The sequence below is a fragment of the Halichoerus grypus genome, chromosome 2, assembly GCF_964656455.1.
Source record: "Halichoerus grypus chromosome 2, mHalGry1.hap1.1, whole genome shotgun sequence".
In the NCBI taxonomy this organism is placed as follows: domain Eukaryota; kingdom Metazoa; phylum Chordata; class Mammalia; order Carnivora; family Phocidae; genus Halichoerus; species Halichoerus grypus.
In genome coordinates, this window is record NC_135713.1 from 31,208,797 (window position 1) to 31,236,749 (window position 27,953).

At 36.6% G+C, this 27,953-nt stretch overlaps 1 protein-coding gene and 1 pseudogene across 1 annotated transcript in view; both read right to left on the reverse strand.

Annotated features, from left to right (window-relative positions):
* Positions 1 to 6,180: 6,180 nt before the first annotated feature.
* The window catches only part of LOC118547621 (small ribosomal subunit protein eS4, X isoform-like), a 404,116-nt gene continuing 382,343 nt past the window's right edge, over positions 6,181 to 27,953 (reverse strand). The window contains exon 5 of the mRNA XM_036111186.2: positions 6,181 to 6,640. The gene's annotated coding sequence lies outside the window, so the exon portion shown is untranslated. The remainder of the gene's footprint in view (positions 6,641 to 27,953) is intronic.
* LOC144381050 (thioredoxin-like protein 1 pseudogene) lies at positions 26,050 to 26,901 on the reverse strand (annotated as a pseudogene).

Below are 27,953 nucleotides of genomic sequence, written 5' to 3' on the forward strand. Positions count from 1 at the left end.
GAGATCTGTCCATGTTCCTGCTCTCACTTCCACAGTGTGGAGTCACTGGCAAGCAGCTGTCCATCCACAAACTCTATTTCTCAGTACTCTATCTGTGGTCATAGGACTAGTTCATACCAATAGAAACTGATTAGAAATTAAATGTGTTGCTCCTAGGCCAGGTTCATTAAAAAACTCCCATGTATCATATCGCCAGTTTCCTCTTCTGTTGCTTTCCACAGATGAGACTTCAAGGCCTTATAGACTGACAGACCTCCATGGGGAAGGAATGTGAGTCCCTGAATTACCAAATGGAGAAAAGTTATTTGCCAATCAGCAACAATCACACTGGATTATTTGCTAGTGAGATATAAAATTCTAATGTTGAGCCAATAAAATTTTGAGGGTTATTTATTACAAAAGTTAGTATTATACACCCCCTCCCCATACAAACATACACACAGAATCCACTTGGAATGAAAAAATAGAACATGACAGTAAGTAGATTGTCAGTTAACTAAAACTTGTGTGTGTCCCATTACTTCTTATTTGTAGACTCATGACTGACACTTACCAAAAATAAATCATTTAATCATGAAGTTATTAAGAGCTTCCGAACTCCTGAAAAAGAAATGGAAAAATGGCAAGGAATAATAAAAATGTTATTTTTATTTTTCACTAACCATTAGCACTTTAACAAGAAAGGAGAATGGATCGCAAGAGAAATAAATGGATGGCCAAATGCAAGACTGAAGCCCAGGGCCCTTCTTAGGACTGAGATCTCTCAAGCTCTGGGAGCAAGTCATTTGTCCAAAGGATGCTTAAATGCAAGGGAGAGAGAAGATTCCAAACAATGTTGGGCAGCAAGTGACCATGAAGAACATGTTGTGACAGGAACAAAGGGCCAACAGTGAGGGAGATGTCCAAGGTTTCTAATAAGAATTTTGTTAAGTAAAAACAAAACAAAAAAATAAACAAAAAAATTAATACCAGTATGGTAGGCAGAATAATTGACTCCCAAAGATGTCCATGTTCTAATTTCCAGAACCTATGTGTAAGTTATGTTATATGGCAAGAAAGAATTAAAGTTGCAGATGAAATTAAGATTGCTAATCAGCTGACCTTAAGATAAAGACATTATCCTGAAGTATCCAGTGGGCCCAATGTAATCAAAGGGTCCTTTGAATGTGGATGAGGGAGGCAAAAGAGCAGAGTCAAAGAGAGATCTGAAGATGCTACCCTGTTGGCTTTAAAGACGGAGGAAGAGAATGTGAACCATGAATTACAGATGGCCTGTAGAAGCTAGAAGAGACAAGGAAAAGAATTCTCTAAAGACTCTAGGAAGGAAAACAGCCCTGCAGAAACCTTGACTTTGACCCAGTGAGACCCATTTCAGACTTTTAACCTCCAGAACTAAAAGATTACAAATGTGTATTGTTTTAAGCCACTCCATTTGTGGTAATTTATTACAACAGCAATAAGAAACTAAAACAACTGGTTTTCTGAATATCTCCATACACTAATAAACAGAGTAGGAATAATAAACAAGGGACATTTGAGATTAGAACACACTTTGGTAACTCTAACTCTATGGATATGATGCAAACCTGAAGAGATAAGACTAATAACAGAAATAAGGTGATGGAAGAGAGTTCCGGATCAAGGAAACAGACATATTAAGAGGCAATTGTGCATTATTTCATGTAGATATGTACTTGTGTGGATCAAGACACTGAACATGGAAGTGTTTTGAAGAGCATCTGAGAAAAGTGCAAAGAAAAAGAGTATTATAACTGACAATATACCTTCACAATGCTCACATTTGCTTAGGTTTCAAGAAAGAAAGTTGGCATACTTCCCCCCACCCCAATGTTGTTGAGGTTGTCAGGGAAACAGATTAGGAACCAAGGACTTTGAAAATCACAGGCCAAGAGACAGAGATGGGGCCAGAATGAACATCTTTGGTCCAGCTCACTGTCTACAATATTGACTGCAGAGGAAGAAAGCCAATACATTCACAAAACTATAAAAACAACAATCCTTCAAGTAATGAAGGATTTAAACCACATAGTATCTTCAAAGACCTGTATAAAAAATTAAGTATAAGCATCTCCCCCCTCAAAGATGGCTTTTCTCTCATTTCACCAGGCAAATTTTACAGTTCGTTCTTTCCTCTTGCCCTCCTGTATCATATATATATACATATATATATATATATATATATATATGCAACCAAAATAGTATCTATAATCCTTAAACATACTATTTACACATTTGCCTCTTGTTAAGACCACTGAAGGCAGAAATTATGACTTATTTATTTAACCATCAAGTTTAAGAATTTTTCTAGACCTTGTTAGATACTCACAAATGCTTTTTGAACTTAAAATTAATGACATAAAATGCCCCTAAGCAGAGTTCAAAACTGAAACAGAATTTAGATACAGTATGAAGAACAATTATTAAGGGGGATTGGTTTTAAATGTTGTATTTAGACAAAGAGGAACAAATATCTTTGTTATTAAGCTGAAAAATTTTATTTTCTATTTTTTTCAACTTCTCTAGTGAAAGGAATGGTGTTTACACAAACACAAAGCACAGTGTAGTTTAAAAGCTTGTAAAAACCACAATAAGATACCACTTTAGAAAACGTCTGGCAGTTCATTGCAAAAGTAAACTTACATTGTTCCTATGAACCAGTAATTCTACTTCTAGAAAGTTACTCAAGAAATTAAAACAAATGTCCACAAAAAGATGTGGGCAAGAATATAGCAGCTGCTTTATTAATAACAGTCAAAAATTGAAACAGCCTACATGTCTATCAAAAAAATAGATACATAAATGGTATATTAATACAATGGAATACATCAATAAAAAGGAACAGACTATGAATGCACAACAAATGGATAAATCTGAAGCCATCCCAACTGAAAAAGAGCCTGATCCACAGAGGACATGCGGCATGACTCCCAACTAAAATAGAGAAAATACTTTATGGTGAAAAAAAATCAGAACAGTGGTTGCCTCTGAGCGGTGTAGGTAAAAATTCACTGGAAAGGGGCATGGAAGAATTTTCTGAGACAATAAAATATCCTGTTTATTTATCAGAATATAAATATCTATCAAATTTATCTAATGTTATACTTAAAAGTCACATTTCATTGTATATAGATTTTATACCAACAGAAAAAAGTAACCATAAAAAAATTTTTACTCAAGTTAATAGTATGGTGCTAAAGTATTTAAAGGAGAATATACTAATATATAGAAATATACTAATATATGTTTTTTAAAGCATCAAAAATAAAATAGATTGATGGAGAGGTGGGGAAAGAATAGATCATAGGGCAAATATAAGATGTTAATTGTAGAATCTAGGTAGTGAATATATGGGTGTTCACTGTGAAACTCTTTCAACTATTCTTTCAACTATTCTCATAACAAGCTTTTTTTAAGCATATAAGAAAGAATCTTGCCTGCTCCAAATATGTTTGAATTTCCGAGGAAATTTTAACTATCATGATAGAGTTATTTTTGGTAAACTTTAAAGAATTTTAAAGAATGGAAGAAGTATTAGAAGACTGAAGGTGGGTAAACACAGTTTTGAAATCAACAAGTGGTGAGAAATATGAGTGGTTTCAGGCTTGGTTCTAGAATGACTGGTGCAAATTTCAAATTTCACAGGTCACAGATTAATATAATTGGATGTGTAAAAATATCTATAAATGTCCTCAACCATAAAAAAGGATGAGATCTTGCCATTTGTGACAACAATATGGATGGACCTATAGGGTATTATGCTAAGTGAAATAAAGAGAGAGACAAGAAATAAAATAAATAGAGAAAGACAAATACCATATGATTTCTCTTATATGTGGAATATAAAAAAGCAAAACAAATAAACAAACAGCAGAAACAGACCCATAAATACAGAGAACAAACTTATGGTTGCCAAAGGGTGGGGAGGGGATAAACAAAATAGGTGAAGGGGAATGGGAGATACAGGCTCCAGTTACAGAATGAATAAGTCATGGGAATAAAAGGTACAACATAGGGGATATAGTCAATAATATTGTTATAGCATTGTATGGTGACAGACGGGAGCTACACTGGCCGTGAGCATAGCATAACATACAGACTTGTCAAATCATTATGTTGTACACCTGAAATGAATGTAACATTGTGTGTCAACTATATTTCAATTAAAAAATAAAAATAAAGTAGTCCAAAAATAAGTGACAAATTTTATTTCAATCTTTATCCTTGATAATTCCAGAATTTTCCTATTGATCATTTTCTTCATTCCCATTTTTCACTAAGGTGACATCCAAGTTCAGGGTACCTGTTTTTACAGAAGTAGGCATCAATGAAAAAAATTCATCTGGTTCTATATCATAAAGATTTACCCAAATTTGCAACCTCTGAAATATTTCCATTATCATGTTTCTCTACATGTTCTAGGTCCCAAAGAAAAGAATCCATCACCACCACCACCTCCACTTTATCAGCTCTATCCAAAGATAATATGGCATCTGTGTCTCCATGTACTATTTTGTGGCCTTGTGTCTACTTTTAAGATCTGAATCTAGTTATGACCATTTCAGAATGGTCTTTGCTATCCTTAAACCCTCAAACCATTCTAGGAGTTCTTATAAATGTGCTTTAGCCACATATTTTGAAAATCAAAGCAAAAATTAACTTCCTTGCCTTTTCTTTTAATTCCTGCACAACCCCGTACTAAGGCAATGGATTTCTTAGCCTCAAGGTCCGGTTTTAAATGAAGAACATGTCCTAGGGTAAAAAGTAATTTCCAGATAGATATAAAAGTGCTAATATTTCAAGATATTATCTGCTACAGAACACATAGATGGTTTGTAAGCAGCAAAGACAAAAGACGTTATTCTGACTCCTAATGTCTACTAAGAGCCAGGAATCTTTCAACTTAAGAGCAAACACATCTTTATTAATAATATTAGATTAATAATAATTCAAGAAAATTTCGTTCACATAGAGAACATAGACTTTAGTGAGGCATTTGGAAAGAGCTCTCAATGTATTATTATAGCCCCATATGATAATAAGTTGCAGAGGATGTTAGTAGAATTATGTGTATTAGCACCTTGCTAAATGATTACTTTTAAACATAAAGAAATCCTTTTACAAGCCTGAAGAGAGGTTTCAAGTGTTATATCACAGTATTCAGTTCTTAATCTTTCGAAGTTCAACAAATCCACCAATGACTTAGAAGAATAGAAGACATCTTTAAGAATGAAGATGATATGAAGCTTGGTGGGATCTCAAGAGCGGGGATGACAGACTCAGAATTTAACAATTCTTTTTTTTTTTTTTTTAAAGATTTATTTATTTATTTATTTGAGAGAGAGAGAATGAGAGACAGAGAGCACGAGAGGGAAGAGGGCAGAGGGAGAAGCAGACCCCCTGCTGAGCAGGGAGCCTGATGTGGGACTCGATCCCGGGATTCCAGGATCATGACCTGAGCCGAAGGCAGTCGCTTAACCAACTGAGCCACCCAGGCGCCCAGAATTTAACAATTCTTAACAGGGTGCAGTAATGAGCTAAATTTGACATTTATTGAGCACCTAATCAGTATCTGCCAATAAGGAAAAAATGATAATTAGAAAAGCCCCAGCCTTCAAGTCACTTTTTAGTCACATTTATTACCTCCAAAAGGAGTTCAGAAATATGGAATATCTGGAATATTGTAATCAATTTTTAAGTTATTTTTTGCCTTCTTATATAAAAGTCTAAACCTAGACCAAAAGATTTATTAAGATAGCTTAATTAAACCATGATGAAAAATGTGAGAAAAATTAAAACTTTCAAAAGAGTAATTTTCTGCTAAAAGACATTGTTATTTTTTTCTCTCTTTAAAAAATGTAGAAGTCCTGTTGTGAGTAGGGAAATTATTTACAAATAAAGTTTGGAATATTTGCCTGATGAAAGGGTTGGTTGTCAAATAATTCATGGCAAAATATGTGTACGTATGTGTATGTGAGTGTATGTGTGTGAGTGTGTGTGTGTATGTCTGATAGGAAGGGAAGCGAAAATCCAAAGAAATAACCTAAATACTAATTCTAGACTAATTTTAGTTCAATTAAAGTAACAGAAAATTAGTTCTTTATTTCTCTATTGAAAAGTTACAATTAAATTTATATAGAATTTGAGTGAAATTAATCATATCAGCACATACACTTTATTTCAAAAGTCAAGTCCATTCTCTTTGTAAGCTAATTAGGGTTAAAACCTTGGGGAAGCCTTTATAAAACACAATCACAATAGAAACTTAAAAAGAAAAGGACATTTCTACTTGTATATACAAGTTGTATATACAAGTCAAAAAGCACACATTTATGCAGATGTCCTTGGGCTCTCTGTTGGCCTACTATGAGTCTATAGGAATTGACTTTGTGAGGCTTTTCTGGCAGATATAGTAAATCTATGGCTTGGGAAATTTCCTTCACACAACTTGCCCCGCCAACCCAGGTCATAGTAGTATGGAAAGTCCTGAAGAATTTCTGTCCCAGATCTCTGTTGTTGTTGACTTGGTGAAAGTCACAGAATTAAAGCGTAGATTTTGCTGAGTCACCTCAGCCTGGTTCCTTTATTCATAGACGTGGTGCATTTGGAAAAGTCCTGATGACTTAGAAACAAAGAAACAAACAAAGAATTAAAAAGTTACTCAGGAAAATATTTGACATTGCACAGCTAGAAGTTGTCTTTTCAACTTAAAGCCTTGATCCCTATTTAATTGGTAATTTCACCTTCTCTTGTTAGACATGGAAATATTCAGCAACTGTATTACTAGTCAATTGTACTTTGGCATGAATTAAGACTTTAAGAAGAGATTTTTGAAAGGGAGGCAGATCCAAGGCATCCATTCTTCTTACTTTGTTCCCTTTTGCTCTTCATTCCAGCTAACTGGGGCTCCCACCATCTCTCACCTGTACTCCTTGGATAGCTTCCAAATGAGTCCAATTTCCTTGACATTTTCCTCTTTGTCTTCTACTTTGCAGTGTCAGTTATCCCAAACATAAATATGTCCATATCTTTCCTTTTGCAAGGATCTCTCATGTCCCCCTGACCCAAAGGATTAAGGTCAAACTAAATATAGCTTGGAAGGTTTGCCATGTTCTGACCTCTGTCAAATCTCTAGGCACACCCTTTTTTCCCACAATTTTGCCATCCATTCATAACACCTATCTGCTTATAATTTTTACAGATTTTTACTTTGGTTCATATTATCTCAATTTAAAATTCAGTCCTTACTTCCCATTCCCCCATCTCATATTCTAATTTTTTGCAGTGAAAGCTCTACTCTCCCCAGGAAGCTTTCTATGACTTTCTGGGCTGGGTTAGGTACCCCTCCATTTGCTGCCATAAACACTGTTATTTATTTACTCCTCATTATGTCTGGGAGATTATTCATGTTGTTGTAAGTAGTTGGAGTTTGCTCATTCTTGTTTCTATATATCAATTATAAGAATATACCATAATTTATCCTATTGTTGTTGAATAATTTCTCCAATTTTGGCTAATATGAGTGCTCCTTCTATTAACATTCTTATGTGTGTGTTTTGGCAAACTTATATATGCATTTCTGTTGGGTATTATCTAGGATAGGAACTGCTCAGTCATGGGGGGAGGTAGGCAGAATACTAAAAATGGCCTCCTGGATCCAATGCCTAATGAAAGGGAGATATCCAGATGGGTTTTATCATAGACGGATCTCCAGATGGGCCTAATCTAATCACACCAGCCACTTTAAAAGCAGAGATTTTTCTCTTGCTGGGAGCAGAAGATGAAGTCAGAGAAATCTGAAGCACAGGGCAGACTTGCTGCATTACGGCTGGCTTGATAATACAAGGGTCCACATGCAAGGACTGAAGAGCAGCCCCTAGTAGCTGATGGTGGCCTCCAGCTGACAGCAAGGAAACAGGACCTTAGTCCTACAGCCTCGACAACTGAAATTTTGCCCTCAACCTGAATAATCTAGGATGTGGATTTCTCTCCAGCGCCTCCAGATGAGGACTCAGTCCTCCCAACAGCTTGATTTCAGCCTTGTGAAACCCTGAGCAGATAACCCAGCCATACTGTGTGGGGCTTCTGAACCACAGAACTATTAGCTAATGATGTTTTGCTTTAAGCCACTAAATTTGGGGTAATGTGTTACTCAGCAATAAAAAACTAATGCATAGAGTTTGCATGTATTTGTTTCAGTAGATGCTGCTAACAGTTCTTCAGAATACCAGTTTATATTCTCACCAGCAGTGTATGAGAGTTCTAGTTGCTCTATAAAATCAACTCATGTTGGGGCACCTGGGTGGCTCAGTCGGTTAAGTGTCTGCCTTCAGCTTGGGTCATGATCTCAGGGTCCTGGGATCAAGCCTTATGTTGGGCTCTCTGCTCAGCGGGGAGTCTGCTTCTCCCTCGCACTCCCTCTCTCTCTCTCTCTCTTTCAAATGCATAAATTAAAAAAAAAAATCAACACATGTTGCTTTTAGTGTAGTCACAGAATATAAAGCATCCAGTAGAAATTTGCCTATTTAATGTCTATTAATCATTAACGAAATAAAACTAAAAGTGAAATGTAGCATTTCTCATGTAAAACAAAGATGATTTTAATAAATTATAATATCCACTTCTCAAATTTAGCCAAACACATGTGCAGCTCAAATTTTAGCAATTGGTCATTCAAGGGAACTAGTAATGATTATTTATTATTTAATGTGACTGATTGATGGCAAAATGATAGCAGTTGTCTTTTTTCATAAATTAAATAGCTGTAATAGAAAAATTTTTAAAAATTCTACAGCTATTTCATTCAACTGGTTTCACTGCTCTTTGCTCTGTGTGTGTGTGTGTGTGTTCAACACAACATATCCCTAAAGATATATTGGATAACCTCTTGGTTTTTTTTTTTTTTTTTAGATTTTATTCATTTATTTGACAGAGAGAGAGCATGAGCAGGGGGAGCTGCAGGCAGAGGGAGAAGCAGGCTCCCTGCTCAGCAGGAATCCCATTGCGGGACTCGATCCCAAGACTTTGGGATCATGACCTGAGCAGAAAAGGCAGATGCTTAACCGACGGAGCCACCCAGGCGTCCCAGATAACCTCTTTTTAAATATCAAGGATATATTATGGAAAACTTCCACAGGGACTCTGAAGAAAGACTATACTTTTTTCTAAATTTAACATCATTTGGCCATTGGTGTTTTTATCTTTTCTTTTGATACTTTTCTTATTCAGTGATCTAAATACCTCCTAGTCCTTTTGACTGTATGTAATTACTCTAGGAATTACAAAATACATACTGATTTTTCCCAGTTTGTTTAGAATCAGTATTTTACCACCTAATTGGAATGTGGAAATGTTACCACTATAACTTCTCTCCTTCATGCTTCAGCTGTCTTTTTTATTTCCTCTTTGTACACGAAAACTCCCATCAAAGAATGTTCTATTTTGTGCTTTCAACCACTGAACATGTTTTACAAAATTCAAGAGGAGAAAAATAAAGTATTATATACACCTAGATATTTTCCCTTTGTTCCCTTTTCTTCACTCCCGGTGTTCCAAGTTTCCTTCTGGTATCATTTCCCTTCAATCTGAAGAACTTTCTTTAGCAGTGCTTTTAAAGCAGGTCTGCTGCCAACAACTACTCTTAGCTTCCTTTCATCTGAGAATATCTCTCATTCCCCTAAAGTGCTGAAGGACATTGTCACCTCTACCAGATTCCGAGGGGACAGCTCATTTCTTCAGCACTTTAAAGATGTCATGCCACTTCTTCTGGTATAGCACAGATCGGGGGTGAGCCCAGATTTCATAAACAGCTTTACAGCGAGGCCTTCCTGAATGCCTCCTCTTTATTATCTGCCAAGAACTTTCCAGTTCCACAGGCTGCTCTTTCCAGCCTTCCAACCAGAAACTACCCCTTCCCACCCAGTTCAGGGTTATACACAGCAGGAAGGGAGAGAAGGAAAACATAAACACAGCAGGTCCAGTGACACATTCTTGAAACTGCAGCTGGATTGAAGGAGGGGATGCTTCCCGGCCTTCTAGGTTTTGGTTGGTTTCTGACTTGCCAGTTGTACTTTCTGGAGCTAATTTTATGATTTAAAATAGCATACTATATATAGGAGGTACGTTACCTTCTTATTTGTATGTTTACCATATACTTTGATATTTGAAGTGTTACGTATTGGAAAGGCCACTTATATTTCTAGAACAAAGTAGATTTTATGCAACCTTTTTTTTTTCCTTCAAGGAAAGAATGTTTTTCTCCAAAGAAAAATTAATAGCAATAAAAAAAAAAAATAGGGGGGGAAAAGCTCTTGCCACTACCATTCCTCCCAAGATAATGGAGGGGGAAAAAAGGGAAAAAAATCCAAGAAATCTCCCCAACTGTCTCTGAGTTTTAGGAGTTTCCTTTTCAGTTTCTTGAGCTAGAACTAGAGAGATCTTTGTCTTCTTCACAGTGCTTATTCTGGATTGTACCATGTGCTGAGTTCCAGCTAGGGCATACCAGGGCATACCAATGGCAAATGCACAGCTGGCTCAGTGGTCCTTCGAATTCTGGTGTTCTTCCCCAATCTGCCTTCTTATATTTACTTCTTAGAGTTCTCAAATAGCTGGCCATACATCTGTCCAGGTTTTATAATTGAGTTCAATGGAAGATAAAGGGGCACTGACTCCATCTTGTCCAGAACCAAAACTCTATAACTTGTATTTTCTACTTATGGTATCTTTCTGTATAAAAACTATCTTTTGTTTTTAAATTTTAAGCAAGTAAGTCTTAAGCAAGTAAGTCTATCTTCTCCTTTATGTCTTCAGAATATAGTATTAGTGTATGTTTTCCATCACAATTTTTAAGCACCTTTTCTTTTTTTCTCCTAATTCACTCATAGATTTAAAAAATACAGATCTTGGGGCACCTGGGTGGCTCAGATGGTTAAGCGCCTGCCTTTGGCTCAGGTCATGATCCCGGGGTCCTGGAATCGAGCCCCACGTTGGGCTCCTGGCTCAGCGAGGAGCCTGCTTCTTCCTCTCCCCCTGCTCATGCTCTCTCTCTCTTTCTGTATCTCTGTGTCTCAGATGAATAAATAAAATCTTTAAAAATAAAAAAAAAATAAATAAATAAATAATACAGATCTTTAATCTACCCAGACTGCATTATATCAATTTTTTTTCCTGTCATAAGTCAGTAAGTTGCAGTAATAGATTTTCTAATGTTGGACCATGCTTGCATTTTTAGGATGAACTCACTGTGTCCATGATAAATTTTTCATTCAATACATTATTGTTTAATTATATATATAAATATATATATTGAATGAGGTAGATTTATAATTTCCCTTTTGTTTATGCTATTACCTTGTTTTTGTATCAGAATTATGCTAGACTGTTAGAATGGCTTAGAAAAACAGACTCTTTTTTTGTTATCATTTTAAGAATTCTGAGCAGTTTAAACATTGGATACATCCTTATTGATCTTTTGCCTCTAACATAAAATACAATATATGGCATAGAGTAAATATTCAAGAAATATATGTTCATGGATAAAAGAATGGATGAGTGAACGAATAAATGAATCTATTTATTTTTAATTATTTTTTAAAATTTTTTCTATTATGTTACGTTAATCACCATACATTACATCATTAGTTTTTGATGTAGTGCTCCATGATTCATTGTTTGTGTATAACACCCAGTGCTCCATGCAGAACGTGCCCTCTTTAATACCCATTACCAGGCTAACCCATCCCCCCACCCCCTCCCCTCTAGAACCCTCAGCCACTCTGGAAAACAGTATGGAGGTTCCTCAAAAAATTGAAAATAGAGCTACCATACGATCCAGCAATTGCACTACTGGGTATTTACCCCAAAGATACAAATGTAAGGATCTGAAAGGGTACATGCACCCCGATGTTTATAGCAGCAATGTCCACAATAGCCAAACTGTGGAAAGAGCCAAGATGTCCATCAACAGATGAATGGATAAAGAAGACGTGGTGTATATATACAATGGAATATTATGCAGCCATCAAAAGGAATGAAATCTTGCCATTTGCAATGATGTGGATGGAACTGGAGGGTATTATGCTGAGTGAAATAAGTCAATCAGAGAAAGACATGTATCATATAACCTCACTGATATGAGGAATTCTTAATCTCAGGAAACAAACTGAGGGTTGCTGGAGTGGAGGGGGGTGGGAGGGATGGGGTGGCTGGGTGATAGACATTGGGGAGGGTATGTGCTATGGTCAGTGCTGTGAATTGTGCAAGACTGTTGAATCACAGACCTGTACCTCTGAAACAAATAATACATTATATGTTAAAAAAAAAAAGGAAGAAGATGGCAGAAGGGAAAGAATGAAGGGGGGGAAATCGGAGGGGGAGACGAACCATGAGAGACTATGGACTCTGAATCTATTTATTTTTAAATTACCTTGGCAATTATATCCATTGGAAATACAGCCATCTTATTGGTTCATATAATCTATCAAGTACTATACTTGGTCCTGGATTCCAGAGAAATAAAAGGCATTTCTCAGCCTTCAAAGAGTTTGAGTTGCTTGTTGAAAATCCTAGAGGGGTACCTGAGTGGCTCAGTCGGTTAAGCATCTACCTTCAGATCAGATCATGATCCCAGGGTCCTGGAATTGCTGGGATCAAGCCCTGCATCGGACTCCCTGCTCAGTGGGGAGCCTGCTTCTCCCTCTCCCTTTGCCTGCCACTCCCCCTGCTTATGCTCTCTTTCTCTGTCTCTCTCTCTGTCAAATAAATAAATAACATCTTTAAAAAAAAATCCTAAAAATATGCTCCCCAAATACTTATGTGCCCCTATAAAACAATAAACTAATAATGCAACGACACAATAACTAAATAAAAATATATTCCCACATCGTAAGTATATTACTTATAATATATTTCCATATATTTTATTTCTTAAATTTCATCTATCCATTGACTTTTATTATGTAAGCAAAACTGTGTTATTTTAGACAATAAACTTGGTTCTCAAATATGCTAATATAAAAATTAGGAATATAGAATATTCTCTTGAGAAAATATAAAAGGAAAATAATTGTCTATTAAAATATCAATTATACCATTCTAATTGTCACCAAGTATGAATTTAAATTAGCTAAAAAATTTTCTTTAATCCTGTAAACCATATTACCAAATGGGAAATAAATAAGAATAACATGAAAATAATTTGAGAACTAGTAATTGATGCACTTTTCATATGAGAATAATTTTATAGCTATGATTAAGGTAATAATAGCAAGTAAAATCATTATAAGCACTCTCCAAAATTCATATTAAACCTGAAAAGTTATGGAAGTTTACTAAAATCTCCAGTATTTTTATAAAAGCTAATAGCTTAAGATTTTTCTTCTGTGTGTTCTTTTCATAAACTCTTTGATTTCTTCTTCAAAAATGAATTTCTGATAGGGAAAAATAGAGCACCATATTCATATCCAGACAAACAGAAACAAATTAACTAAATTGAGTCAGTGACACAGAAGTTAACTTTACAATGTCCTGTGATAGCTACCAAAAGTACCAAATAATGCATGAATGTGCAATTCCTTCTTTAATCTCTGAACTTGCCTTGAAAAAGAGATGGGCAGGATACAATTTGTGTGGGGTGACAGAATCTTATTGCCTCAATGTAGTTCTCAATGTAACTTCCTTTAGTGGTATGTCTCAAAAAGAATGGCGTACCATCAATGCTGCCAAAACAAAGTTGAACAGCTCCTCTGATAAAAGCTGTTAATTGAGATGATCGAAACAGACTCATACAGCTAGCCAGCTGCCAAGGCCCCAAAGTCCTATGGGAAAAATAAATACCAGAAACTTCAGAGAGGCGATGCTGGAAATGATTGTTCATGAGCCTCCCTTGGGAGCAGCAGGTGGAGGTCTGGCCAAAGAGCCATTATTGCTTAGAATTCTCTGGCTCTCTCTGTTGCAGGAGAATGAATCATCCTTGACATCTTGGGCAGAGGTACAGATTGTAGATATTCCTTCTCGTAGTCACTGAAATAACTGTTCAGGATTAGAGACACGGTTCTGGAAGCTACTAAAGTTTAAAGATCACACCTTTTAAATCTGCTCTGGCCTTCATATTTCTAGATAATGCCCCCCTTCTCCACTAAGGTGAATTATGGGAGCATCTGAACTTCTTCAGTCTCATATTGCCCAACTGGTCCTAAGAGGTTCATCCTAGATCCTCTCCTGTTTAGTTTGTGTGTGTGTGTGTGTGTGTGTGTGTGTGTGTGTGTGTTTTATGGTATTTCTGGACAATTAATTTGTGTGTGTGTGTGTGTGTGTGTGTGTGTGTGTGTGTTTTATGGTATTTCTGGACAAAGTTAACTGAAAGTGCTACTGTGGAACCTGGAAAAATTGTGTTTAGTTTTAAATATACACCCCAGATACAGCATCTGCTAGAGACAGTTCTGACTCTAACAAGAATACTATGACCGCCAAATACTTGATTCTTAACTTACACAATGTCCTGTGATATTCTTGTATTTTTGCCTTAAATGGACTTTATGAAAAAGCCATTTTGGAGAATGCAATCTTTGAGATTAGTAAGATTTAACTAAATAAATATCAATAGTTAAACCATTTTCGATTAAAATCCATTCATATAAATTCATACATAGAGGATGTATTAAATCTTTTCTTGATAATTCCAGTCATTGTTACGCCCACACATTTCTGGACTGTGCTCTAAAACATTGATTTTGTGTAGCCTAGGGGAGGCTGAGAGGGCATTTTGGATGTGATTCCTGTGAGCATTTAAGTCTTTAGTTATTCTGCTTATTATCTCATGGGATAAGTAGTCTACTTTCATTCCTTCATATCCTTAAAGTCCTTGCATGTAGATGGCCCTCCACTTTCTTACAGTTGGAGTAAGATATGACCAAAGTTGTTCAGGTTGTATGTAAACTAAGAACTAGGTTCTGAGTGAAAATCTGAGGAGGTATCTAAGACACAAAATATGTGTTTAAGTACTTAATAGCTGGCATTTAATTTGGCCTTTTTTTTTCTTGTTTATTCTTAGCAAGCCAGCAATCTTATCTACCCAGATAAGAAAATTTCCAGGAACTGTAAAGCATCACTGAATTGGATTATTCTATTAGTATTTGATTTTCATGTATATTTTTCTAATCTACCAATTATGTTTAGATCCCTAGAGCTGGAAATTTTTTTCCTGCATCTCTAATAGTTTATTCCCAATAGTCGAACTCCTAATAAGCTCTGTAAGTTCAGTGAATATGTGAAAATAAAATAAAACAAAAACAAAAAAACTGAGTTCCATCTCTAGAAAATAAAGCTTTGTTTTAAACATCCATGATGCAGAATGACTACTTAAATGTTATCATAGTGATTAATCAGCAGTGTGTCCAGAAGCAAACTCATCTGAGGTTCATTCTCGTCTCAGGCAGAAGTAAAAATGTCTTGTACCAGTGGTGAGTCAGCTTGACTTATCACTCTTCTCTTTATTAGCAAACATGAGCTCACACACTCACATATGAGCAGGTGCTGATTAAGTCATTCTCTAAAGTTTGAAAGAATAAAATCAATTACTAACATTGTCAGTTTGAGATTATAAATTATAACTTGTTTTTTTTAAGATTTTATTTATTCATTTGAGACACAGAGATACAGAGTTATAGAGAGAAAGAGAGAGAGAGCATGAGCAGGGAGAGAGGCAGAGGGAGAGGGAGAAGCAGGCTCCCCGCTGAGCAGGGAGCCCGATGCGGGGCTCGATCCCAGGACCCTGAGATCATGACCTGAGCCGAAGGCGGACGCTTAACCATCTGAGCCACCCAGACGCCCCAAATTATAACTTAGTTTTATAAGTCCTTTGCTAATTGCCCACCTAAGATTCACAAACCATTTTTAAGAAAGTTTTGTCATGCTACTGATTTCAAATGTGCCCTTTTTAAATAGTGAAGCTCTACGGCTCTAAAATTTAATGTCAAATTTCTAGGTCTCTTCCTTTTCTTTTTCTTCTTTTTTTTTAAAGATTTTATTTATTTATTTGACACACAGAGAGAGAGAGCACAAGCAGCGGGAGTGGCAGGCAGAGGGAGAGGGAGAAGCAGGCTCCCTGCTGAGCAGGGAGCCCAGATGCAGGGCTCAATCCCAGGACCTTGGGACCATGACCTGAGCCGAAGGCAGACACTTGACTGAGCCGCCCAGGTGCCCCACTTTCTTTTTCTTCTAAGACAAACCAGTTCGTTGTCTTAGGCCATCTCTTCCTCCTTAGGTTGTGTTTCCTTATCCCCTAAACAGTCAGGAGGAGAGTGAGAAAGTCAGTTCATCTTGTGAGCCAGAAACATATATATGTGGAATCAAATCATAACTTACATTTCTTTCAAAGCAGACATTATCTTTTGAAATGTTACTGTGAGTTTTCAGAAAAACAAAATGTCTAGATGGAAGCCAAATTTTTTACTTCTTTGGCTTTTTGATTCATCTGCCTCCATAACACAGGCCCAAATATTCCCTCATTTTCATCATCCAGGGAATTCCTAGAGCAAGAAGTAAACTAAAGACGGAAACCTTTAGATTCAGAACACCCCTCTGGCTTCCATCTAGACATTTTATTTTTCTGAAAACTCACATTAATATAATATCTATATATAAGGAGATAAAATATATATTAGGAAATCAAACCAATATTAGTAATTTGCATTTATATATTTTTTTGAATCTGATACTGTGTGAGATAGATAATTAGGTAAAATCAAGACTCATATAAGTTGTAAATAATTAATGCCAAAATAAAATATATTCTTTTTTTTATTCTTTAGAGTATTTAAAGCTACTGAGATAGCTATCTATTAGATTTTTTCCCTTTATAAAATACTACCCTAGAAACACTTTCTAAAACCAACTTTCTTTAAAAAACAAAACAAAAACAAAAAACAAAAGGTTGTTTAAATCCCTTTTCACATATGATATTCATTTATTTGAAAGTCACTATAACCAGGGCCCAAACTGGTGAATTTATACATCAAGTGCAACTCAAAACCATTGACACATTAAAATGAAAGGCCTCAAAGTACCACTGAGTTTCTTATTTTTAGTGAGAAAATTGAGACCAAAAAGATTAAGAGACTTGTTCAAGTTCGGATAGTTAACTTGTTGGAACAGCATGTGACAATTGACTTTGGAGACAGGCCAGGAAAGTAGATTCACAGGACAAAAATTAGGAAGCTAGAGGGTCCTTAGATTAGGCAAGCACTCAAAATTCAGAAATACTCAAGAGAATAGGGAGAAACAATTGGGTCAGAAAGGGGAAAAAAATCCAAATAGCCATAGGGACATAAGTGACAAGGGGAACTTGAAATTGGAGCAACCCTGACTCAGCTAGAAAGCTCTAAAGGTGGTTGGAGTGAGTTGTTGTCCATGGGAAGGACAAATCCTGACAGAGGTAGACACTACAGGGAAATGGGGAAGGAATTCAAGGTAGGATCAGTGCCTGAATAACCGAACAATAGCCTGAAACTGTAGGTATTTGTCTGGAAAATTCTTGGGGTGATAAATCAATATTTGGAAATTTGGGGGAAAATTGTTTTGCATGAAGACTATTATTCACAACTGCACTAGCTCCTTCTCTTACCAACCTCTCACACAACAAATGTAACTACTTGTTTACCCATTTAAATGTAATCTAGACTACCAGGGATATAATAATAACTTCTTTCTTACAGAGGTCCATGTGAGAAGAGAGGTGTTAATTCCAATATAACATATTAGAATGCAGTAGGCTAAAATTTCTCTTTACAGAGAGTGTTTGTCAGAAGTCAAAAGACTCAAGAGACTTAACCAGAATCTCTAACAGCTCTAATATATGCCCAAATAAGAGCAATAAAACAGGATATTCTTTGTTGGGTCTTTAGAGATGAACTCTTGAACTCTCAATACTTATTCTTGACAAGGATTTTTAACTGATGCTCAGCTCAGCCTACAGTGCAATGGAAAAGAGAAAAACCACAAGAGCTTTCCTTTTTTCATGAGGCACATGATGTACCCTTCAGGCTACCACAGGGCAATGGGCTATCACTAACACTCAAGACTTGGATAAGAACTGTACTAACCCTAACCTTTCCAATTTTAGTGGACTTTAATGGGCTCTTTGTACAATAATTTACTGCTGAAGATAATTCACAGCCCACACAATTCTACTTAAAGCCCATCCTTCAGTGTCTGAGGAATTATGACTTTGTTCTTTAGCTTTAATTAGCTGGCAAGGAAGGAGGGTTAATGACATTGGTACACAATCTTTGCAGCTATAACAAGTTTGTTCTGACAGAAGATATACAAAAAGGGAACTCATCGGATCTCAATTAAAAAACGATTGGCCAAAAGCATGGAGGACATGTTTTCTAAATGTTAGATAGGTTGGGGATTTAATTAAAATAGTTAATGCAATGAATTACCCTTGATCTTTTGTTGTAGGTTTCTGAGACACTGTGATAAATTTGTCTAATCCCTTAAAATTATAACCCTTAACAGTAAGAATCCCAGTTTTTCAATCCATGAGTAGAAAGTTTATGCATAACACCTGAACCTGTGTGGCTGTATTAGTGGATGGAGAATTTGAGTATTCCCCACTCTTGCCTGCTGGGTACAGCCTGATACAAGGTCCCTACTCTTGCATTCTCTAGTTGGCACTTCTTAGGCCAAGAACAAGTCATTGTTCTTCTCAAATGACTAGTCCCACAAATTGCCTATTTCTGTGAAAAAGAGATTGAAAAGTGCCACAATCTACAGCCATGGAAAAGAATGAAGAAAATGGCAAAGAAAACCTTCTCTCTTTTTGAACTTGGAGAGAGTGTGTACTCTGTATATAAAGAAGAGAGAAGTATAGAATACCACTAAATATGTTTCGATTGAGCATCCTGGAATTATGGAAGTCAACCCACTAAAGTGTTGCCAAATTCTGGAGGCTTACTGAGCCTTTTTTTGCAACTGTTTTGGTAGTATGTAGCCTTGATAAGACTAGTATTATGAAAATTATGTCAAAATTGCTATACTATATATTCCGTGCAAAAGGAATAACATGTTTTTTTTTTTATTTCTGTATCCTTAATCCTTAGCAAGTACCTGGAACATAGTCAGTACCAATGTGTGTGTGTGTACACATACATAAATATAAATATACATATATAAAAATTGTAGCTGGCTTATTTATTTATAACATTCAAAGTGGATGACTGACATAGTACTTTACATTTTACAAAGTGCTTTTCATACATACTCAAATATACACTTCATTGAAAAATTGCTATAGAGCACGCCTATTCCCTGAAACTTCAAGAGACCCAATTACACAATAAGAAATAGAACTTGGAAGTATGTAATTGTAGCTCAGCAAGAATTTCCTTGGAAATTCCTTGGAAATAGGGTGGATCCTTGAATAATGAAGTTTTACACCTCTATCTTTCTCATCCATCCCCATGATCTTCAGTTCCAAAGAGTGTAGGTAAACTACAGTTGGGAATCCTCTGAACTCAGAGATTTTCAGTCTACCTGATAAGCTCACCAAACTTTGGGCATGTTTTTGGTAGGAATAAAAGGAGGTGACAGAGAGCCATGTTCATTCATTTGTAGTCTTGATTTGGTATATATCTTTAATTGTATGTTTCTGGTTTGGTTGTAAACCAAAGAGGAAATGACCCTGTATCTGGGTGATCATTCCATCCAGTCCTCAAACCTAAATTAGCTTTTGTGGTCTGGCCTGGTTCAAATGCCCAAAGTATTCTAATTTGGATGGTTTCTGTTTTGATTTAACTTATAAAACTATATATTTATGGTATCTTTAGGACAACAAAGTTTTATTTTGCATATTTGATGCAAAGAGTCCTTGAATTATCGTTAGTGAATATTTATGGAGCATCTCTTACAACCAAGTCAATTCCTGCTAGGAATTGTGAAGAGAAATGAGGAATGTAGTTCTTATGGGCTGAGTTGTGTCCCCTCACCTCCAGAATTCATATGTTAAAGTCTTAACTGAGTCCCCCCTATACCTCAGAATGTGATTATGGTTTGGAAATAGGGTCTTTGCAGAGGTTAAGTAAGTTAAAATGAGATCACTAGAGTGGGCTCTAATCCAGTATGACTGGTGTTCTTATAAGATTTGGACACAGAAGATTTGGACATAGACCCATACAGAGGGAAGACAATGTGAAAACATAGGGGGAAAAAATGTCCATCTACAAGTCTAAAAAAAAAAGGCCTAGAAGAGATCCACCTTTCATGACTTTCAGAAGAAGCCAACCTTGCTGACACCTTGATCTTGGACTTCTAGCTTTCAGAACTGTGAGAAAATAAATTTCTGTTGTTTAAGCCACGCAGTCTGTGGTACTTCGTTATGGCAGCCCTAGCAAAGTAATACCACTTCACTTATGATTCTCATTCACTACGATCTTACATTTATTTCTATATCCATGGATGTGAAATGAAAATAAATAAAATTTAGGCTACTTAGCATTTTAAATACGCATGTAATGAAACAGCTTGCATTTCTTATAGCATCCTTCTGGTAGCATGAGAAGATTGGGTTGTTTTGTTTTGTTGATGTTTTTTCTGTTACCGATCAGAAGATGATTTACAGAATGATTTTATTTTTACGTGCAAAACATACTTAACACAATTTTTGGAACACATAATTCAAGAAGTGTTATTTCCTTTCTGCTCTGTTTCTCTACTACATGGTTTCCCAAAACATCAGTGCGTAGGTAGAACCTGGGAAAAATCAAGTAGCTAATATAATTTATCTTAAAGCTCTTGTTAGTTTTTCCTTTCAGTGACCCTGTTCGTCATTTTGGTAAGCTCTTTCCAAATAACTAATATTCTTAGATTTAGTTACCAAGCCATGAATCTAGCCACTGAGATGCTATCAGTTCCAAGCCACATTGTTCTTGACCTTTCACTTCTCTGCCAAAAGTTACATGACCTAGTGTCCATTTTTTCAGGGATATGCTCTCCTATCTTATGTGGTAAATCAGCCATCCTATAAAAGGTATGTTTGGTCCTGCATGTTCATTACTTCATTCCCTAGATAATTATAACTTAATGCATATTGTAATTTTCATGTATTGCAGAAAAAATGACTTATTCTAGTTCTATCCATAATGGTAAAAAAGAATATTTTGTAGTTAACTGATCCTTTGTTATTTATAATATCACATTCATATTCAGTTAACATTTTTCTGAATACCCATTATTTATCAGACATAGAATTTAATACCCATTCCACATATGTATTGCAATCCTCATTTTACAAGAGGGAAAAAAAAAAGCTTTGAAGAGATGTAATAATCTGCCCTAAACCACACAGTTGATAAATAGTGAAACTGATATTCAAATCCAAATCCTGACCCAGGTCCATTTTTGTTATTATTATTATTATTATTATTTGCTACTGTCTCCCATTTTGATATCCCAATATGTTTATAAATGTTAGTGGAAGGAAGTCAAGGGAAAGAAAGGAGAAAATATTGAAACCAAGTATTTATTTTCTTTTCTATATTCCATTCCCTGTTCTGTACTTGCATCTCTGGGGAGAAACACAAAAATTGGTTGGAAGCCTAAGAATGTGGCAAGAAATAGCAGGCATCCGAATGGCTCTAGTTATAAACAAGAGGTCCTCAGTGCTCCCCTAGGATAAATGCTGTTTAAAGTACACATCAATGTAGTATCTGGAAAGGATTCTAAAAACAGACACCTATTTAAATCCTTCAGTCAAACAAATATTTCATCTCAACACTTTGCTTACTTGAAAGAATAAGCAAACTTACTTAAACAGGCTATGTGTTCTAAAAAATAAAAGAAAACTTATACACAGAATTTCCCTCTGAGCACAACTTACTGATTTTTCTAGATGTCATCCTGAAGGAAGCAAAAATATTACAACTCAAGAGCAAAAGCATACTTGACAAATGTAAACTTCTAGTTTTAGGTGGGGAAAACTCTATCTTACCACATCTGAGCTGCGTAAAAGAACAAGTCAGCAAGACTTACACCCACAGTTATCTTTTTTTTTTTAATTTATATGAAAAAAAAACCTCTTCTAGAAAAAACTATCTATTCAGAAATCCTCTGAAAGGATTTCGATTTTATAATCTAAACTTCCAAGCACAATTCCAAAGAGAAGAATGTGTCCCCCCAAAAAGAAGAAAAAAAGAGTATCTTTGCAGTTCAAACTAAATTAAGTGTTTAGGAAAATGATAAACTTCAACCAATAAAATTTCATAAAACATTTTCACAAATAACAATCTAGGGAAGAGCAGGATTTAAAAAATGTGCATTCTGGTTTAGGTTTAGTAGCTGTGTGTCTGGAGTATCAGAGTGATCATCTGAATTTTCAATGGGATGGATAAAAATAACCATTTTACTGCTAAAACCATTTTTTAAATAAAATCCTACAGGGATGTCTATAAATATTTAAAATATGTATTATATAGATATCTTTTAAAATTTCATATATATATATGCTTTTCATTTTCTATTTTTATATAGATGCAGAATTGCTTTGTCTAAAGCCAAGTTGCAGGTGTTAAGCCTACCTGCTCCTCTTTCCTCTCAAGCTCCCAAGAGATTACTGATGACCACAGTTTGGAAACCTCTCAACCTTGAGCACTCTTCAGTATCTTCTAGGTATGGAAATTACCTTTGCATGGCTCAAATGTATTAGCCAATATATTAGCAAATAAATGAACTTTAGTAAGAAGACCACACATACATCAGGCATGGCAAGAGCTATTAATTCAAGTGCTAAGGGAGGCCTGGGTGACTCAGTCAGTTAAGCATGGGACACTTGATTTCCACTCAGGTCATGATCTCAGGATCTTGAGATCAAGTCCAGTGCTGGGCTCTGTGCTAAGCATGGAACCTGCTTAAGATTCTCTCTCTCCTTTCCCTCTGCCCCTCCCCAGCTCATTCCCCCCCCCCCGCCCAAAAAATAAATAATAAATAATTCAAGTGCTAATTCTTTCTATTACTAGTTAGTACATGATACCACTGGGTGAAAAGTAATGAGAACACTATGATAAATTTATTGAATTCTTCTATGCATCTACAAGTTGAAGTTGTCACATCTGTGCACACATTTACACATTTGTGATCCCAGCATAGTCACTTGTACATATTTAAAAATTCCCATAAATAGAAAAATTTGGTGACAATAATATTGCAAAATTATAACTGAATACTTTTCTATTCTGTTCTATTAGCAAAAGTATAGCTCATGACTTTGGATGATTAAGTTCTAATTGTTCTCATTTTCCCTGAAAGGAGAAAATAGTTCTGCTTAATGAAATCTGATTAGGGGCACCTGGGTGGCTCAGTCTGCTAAGCATCTGCCTTCAGCTCAGGTCATGATCCTGGGGTTCTGGGATGGATCCCTCGTGGAGGGCTCACTATTCAGTGGGGAGTCTGCCTCTCCCTCTCCCTCTGCCCCTCCCCCTGCTGTGCTCTCTCATGCTCTCTCTCTCTCTCAAATAAATAAATAAAATCTTTAAAAAAAAAAGAAATCTGATTAAATGGTAAGAGAAAGAAGTCCAATATTAGAGACCAAAGAGATGTAGCTAGAAGAAGAAAAAAAAGGGGGGCTTTAGAACATCAGCTGTGTAACTCAGTCCCAGTACCCGGATAATTCATTGATGACTGAACTTCTCTCAGGGAGAATATTTTCAGTGATATACCTTGAATGAGACAACTAATCATTATAGAAAGATGACAAACTTTGGGATTAAATTCTCTGGGTTGAAATTCCAACTCAGTTATTTACTACAAATGTACTCATTCTTGATTTCTTCATAATAAAATGATGAGTGTATCAACTATCTAGTTGGGTTGTTGAGATGAATGGATAAAGAAGATGTGGTATATATACAATGGAATATTATGCAGCCATCAAAAAAAGAAATCTTGCCATTTGCAATGACATGGATGGAACTAGAAGGTATTATGCTAAGCGAAATAAGTCAATCAGAGAAAGATAAGTATCATATGATCTCACTGTTATAAAGAATTTGAGAATCAAGACAGAGGATCATAGGGGAAGGGAGGAAAAAATGAAACAAGAGAAACCAGAGAGGGAGACAAACCACAAGAGACGCTTAATCTCAGGAAACAAACTGAGGGTTGCTGGAGTGGAGGGGGGTGGGAGGGATGGGGTGGCTGGGTGATGGACATTGGGGAGGGTATGTGCTATGGTGAGCGCTGTGAATTGTGTAAGACTGTTGAATCACAGACCTGTACCCCTGAAACAAATAATACATTATATGTTAATAAAAATAAAAATAATAATAATAATAATAATAAAATGCCTGCCACATGGTAGACAAATGGTAGCTAATATCATTGGTCTTACTTAACATGGCCCTGGAAAATGTTGAACAGAAATCTACTTCAACTGAGTAATGGTAAATTTGAAAATGAGTGTGAAAGGATATAAACATACCCTGTGTAATAATCATTGCCTATTTAGCATTGACTACTGTGTCTCCCCCTGATACCTGCTAGTGATCTAAACCTCCCCATTCCCAGACAAGAAGGATTTTGGAAAAAAGAGGGTTTAGCAAACAAAAGAAAACAGTTTTTTTTTTTTCTTTCCAAATAGACCAGGCCCTGTGAATTAAACTACTGAGAAATATCAACCTTATGCTCTATCTTATTACCTACACCATACTTTAAAAAGTAATAAGTTGTTTATCGTGAAATTTGTTTCCTGGCTGAAAGAGAAGGATCTCTACTCTGAACATGCATAAATTTAGGATTGGGAACTAGATGTGAAATCTTTAATCTTCTTGTAAAATAGTTCATCATGATACTTTGACAATTAAAAGGTTACCTCAGGCCAGGGGGCAAGTAGGGAAGCAATACAATCCTTCTCATCAGTTATCAGTGCTACTTAAATAGTTGTTTTTATCAATCCCACATTTAGATAATTGATTTGAGTCAAACTTCTCAGATGTGCAATTTAGCATTATTCCTGAAATCTCATGGAGTGAGGGGAGGGTGATAGACATTTATGAACAAAATAAAACTGAAACTGTCCTTTAATTTTCCTGAACAGAGCTGAGAAATGTAGGGTACTCTCAAGTTTGTAGAAGAGTATCCTTCCCCAAAGAAGTGCTTCTGCTCTTCCAGGATGTGTCCCCATAGAAGTCCTAGGACTCACTTCACACATCCTAGGCCCTAAATGGAAGGAGATCACAGTAGAGGCTTTCAGGCATCCATTCCTCTCCCGTTTCTGGTTAGGAACATCTTTCTGATCCCTTAATTCTTTTGATTACATTCTATCTCTTACAAATTCCACCTTTCTGCTCAAAATATTCAGCAGAAAATTGGGAAGAGTCCCTTTATAATATATGAATCCATAGTCTAGAAATATCCTTTCACATGGGATTTTCATGCATTTGGTGTTGTCCTTTGAGTGTATGAAGGGGCACTACTTATGGCTATCAGTATGGATGGGATGTCCCAGAATGTGTGGGTCCAGCCACTGCTGGAAGATCCCACAGGTGCGTACTACTGAGCCCTCATTTCACACAAAACACACACCTATTTCCAGTTGCTGAGAAAAAACTGTTACCACCACTCGTCATTGCCTACTTGTTTGCTGTCACCTAAATTGGAATTTCAGAGAAATCTTCCAAAAAAAAAAAAATACTGCAAAACTGTTCTCCAATAAAAGTTTTCCATTGACTATCCAGGAACTGGGTGGTTTCATCAGTTCTGCTAAGAGTCTTGCCACCTCTCTGATTTTGAAAACTCTTCCCTAAAAAGAGGGGTATTGGGAAACAATGCAAATTTGCCAGTTCATCTTAGAGTTTGGGCTTTAGCTATAGCCTTTTTTTTTAAGCTTGGCAAAAACGAGTGACTTTTTATTTGCCATTGCACGTGTCAAGATTACAGTAAAAATACTAGTGATACCATCTGAACAAAAGCAATGATTTATTGGTAATAACAATGAACGGAATATTGGCAGTCTCTGAGGAGAATCAAGCAATTATCCAGGAGCTATAAACCTGATTTCAGTGTGGTTTTCTTGCGTCTTGTGCGGCTTTCTCCTTTTTTGCCAACTACTGGCTTAAAGTCATTCATATTTGTTGCTTGGACTGCAGTACCAATAAAGGTAACATATGAAATTATGGTTTCTTCACCTTGATTGGACCAAACAACTATAGTTACACTGTTAAGATTAATAATAATGAAGTGGGACAATGCCATCTTCTTTAATATTATCCTCCATTATTTCCAGAGGTTGAGTTAGTCACTTCTTTCTGCTTCTTCAAAACCCATAGATTGGGGTAGATTGGTAAGATTTTTTACATATTTAGGCCCCTGACTATTAGCTGGCCCTTGCAATCTCATTGAATAGAGCTTAGCAGTTGATTAAGTGCTACAGTAATAAGTAGCTGTTCATCACAATCATTCCAAGGTCATGCCTTTTGGAATCAGTTGTCAAACCCATGCTCTTTGCTTTCATTAAGACATGAGCAGCATGTTAATAGGAGACATTAAATCCACACAGCCCTTTGGAATGTCTGGGTCCCTACAGCTTCCAGGGTCATTTTCTAAGTACTGCTTAACTTTTTCTGTCTTCTAATCCCACAGCATCGCTCCTTGATATTGGTCAAGTCGCACTTTGTTTTGAAAAAACAAATATTAGTGTTGCTGATAGACTGTTGGTAGCAACTGTTTCCTGACACTGAGGCACATCTACTTCCAAGAAAACTGCCTGTGGATACTTGTTAACTTGTAGAACTGAATGCTGCCCCCTCACATGGTGAACTGGACCAGGGTGAGTCTGGAGCCCGCGCTGCCCAGCTCAGGCTGCTGGGTAGCTGCTGACCGGCTTCTCTGCCACATTTCTCAGAGAGCCTGCCAGGGCAGCCACCATGCCACCAACTTCAAAACTGAAGGACAGGAAGACCCAGGAGAGGAAGGGAGCAGGCTCCTGAAGGTCAAGGCCTGAACAGAGGAGGTGACAACCAGCAAGTCCTTCTCTGGACCAGGAAGCAGAACTGCTGAAAGGGGGGGGGGGGAGTGGGAGAGGGGAGGGGAGAAGGGAGGGAAGGAAAGGCATGTAGCACCCAGCTGGGTTTACCTATTGCTTTTAGCATCTCCTTCGCAAAGTCTGATTGTGACCATCCCAATGCTTCAGGGGGTATGGGAAGGGGGTGGTAGGCAGAATAATGGTCCCCAGAAGATGGCCACATCCTAATCCCTGCATATGTCACCTTACATAGCAAGAGACTTTGCAGATGTGATTAAGTTGAGGTTTTTTGAAATGGAGAGATTATTCTGGATTATTCGGATGGGCCCTGTATAATCATAAGGGTCCTTAAAAGTAAAAGAGGTAAGGGGGGGGGGAGTCAGAGTCAGAGAAGCAGAGGTCTTGGAGTGATAAAATTGCTGGATTTGAAGATGGAAGGGAGTTATAAGCCAAGGAATGCAGGCAGCTTCTAGAAGCTGAAAAAGGCAAAGAATGGACTCTCTCCTAGAGCCTCTAGAAGGAATGCAGTTCCCCCTGCATCTTGTATGTTCCTAGTCTTGCCTAGTACCTCATCTAGCACCTAGCAAAGACCCTGCTATTTGGTTAGAGCCTATAATTATCTGTGAATGAATAAAGAAATTCTACCCCCAAGTTTTGTCAAATCAGAAGCTCCAATACTCCTCACTAGTATCTTCATTCAACAAGGTCCATATATTGAGCCATCTATGAACTCAGAAACCCAATATGTATGTCAGTGTTTCTGCCTTCCTTCTTATCATTTCCACTACTCGGGCCTAGTCTTATCCCTCATTCTATCTACGGCACTGATCACTGTGCCCTGCAGATAGCAATACACATATTTCATTGTCAATGATGATGACAATAATAACAGATTTGTGAGAGTGATTTTACCAATCATCAGATA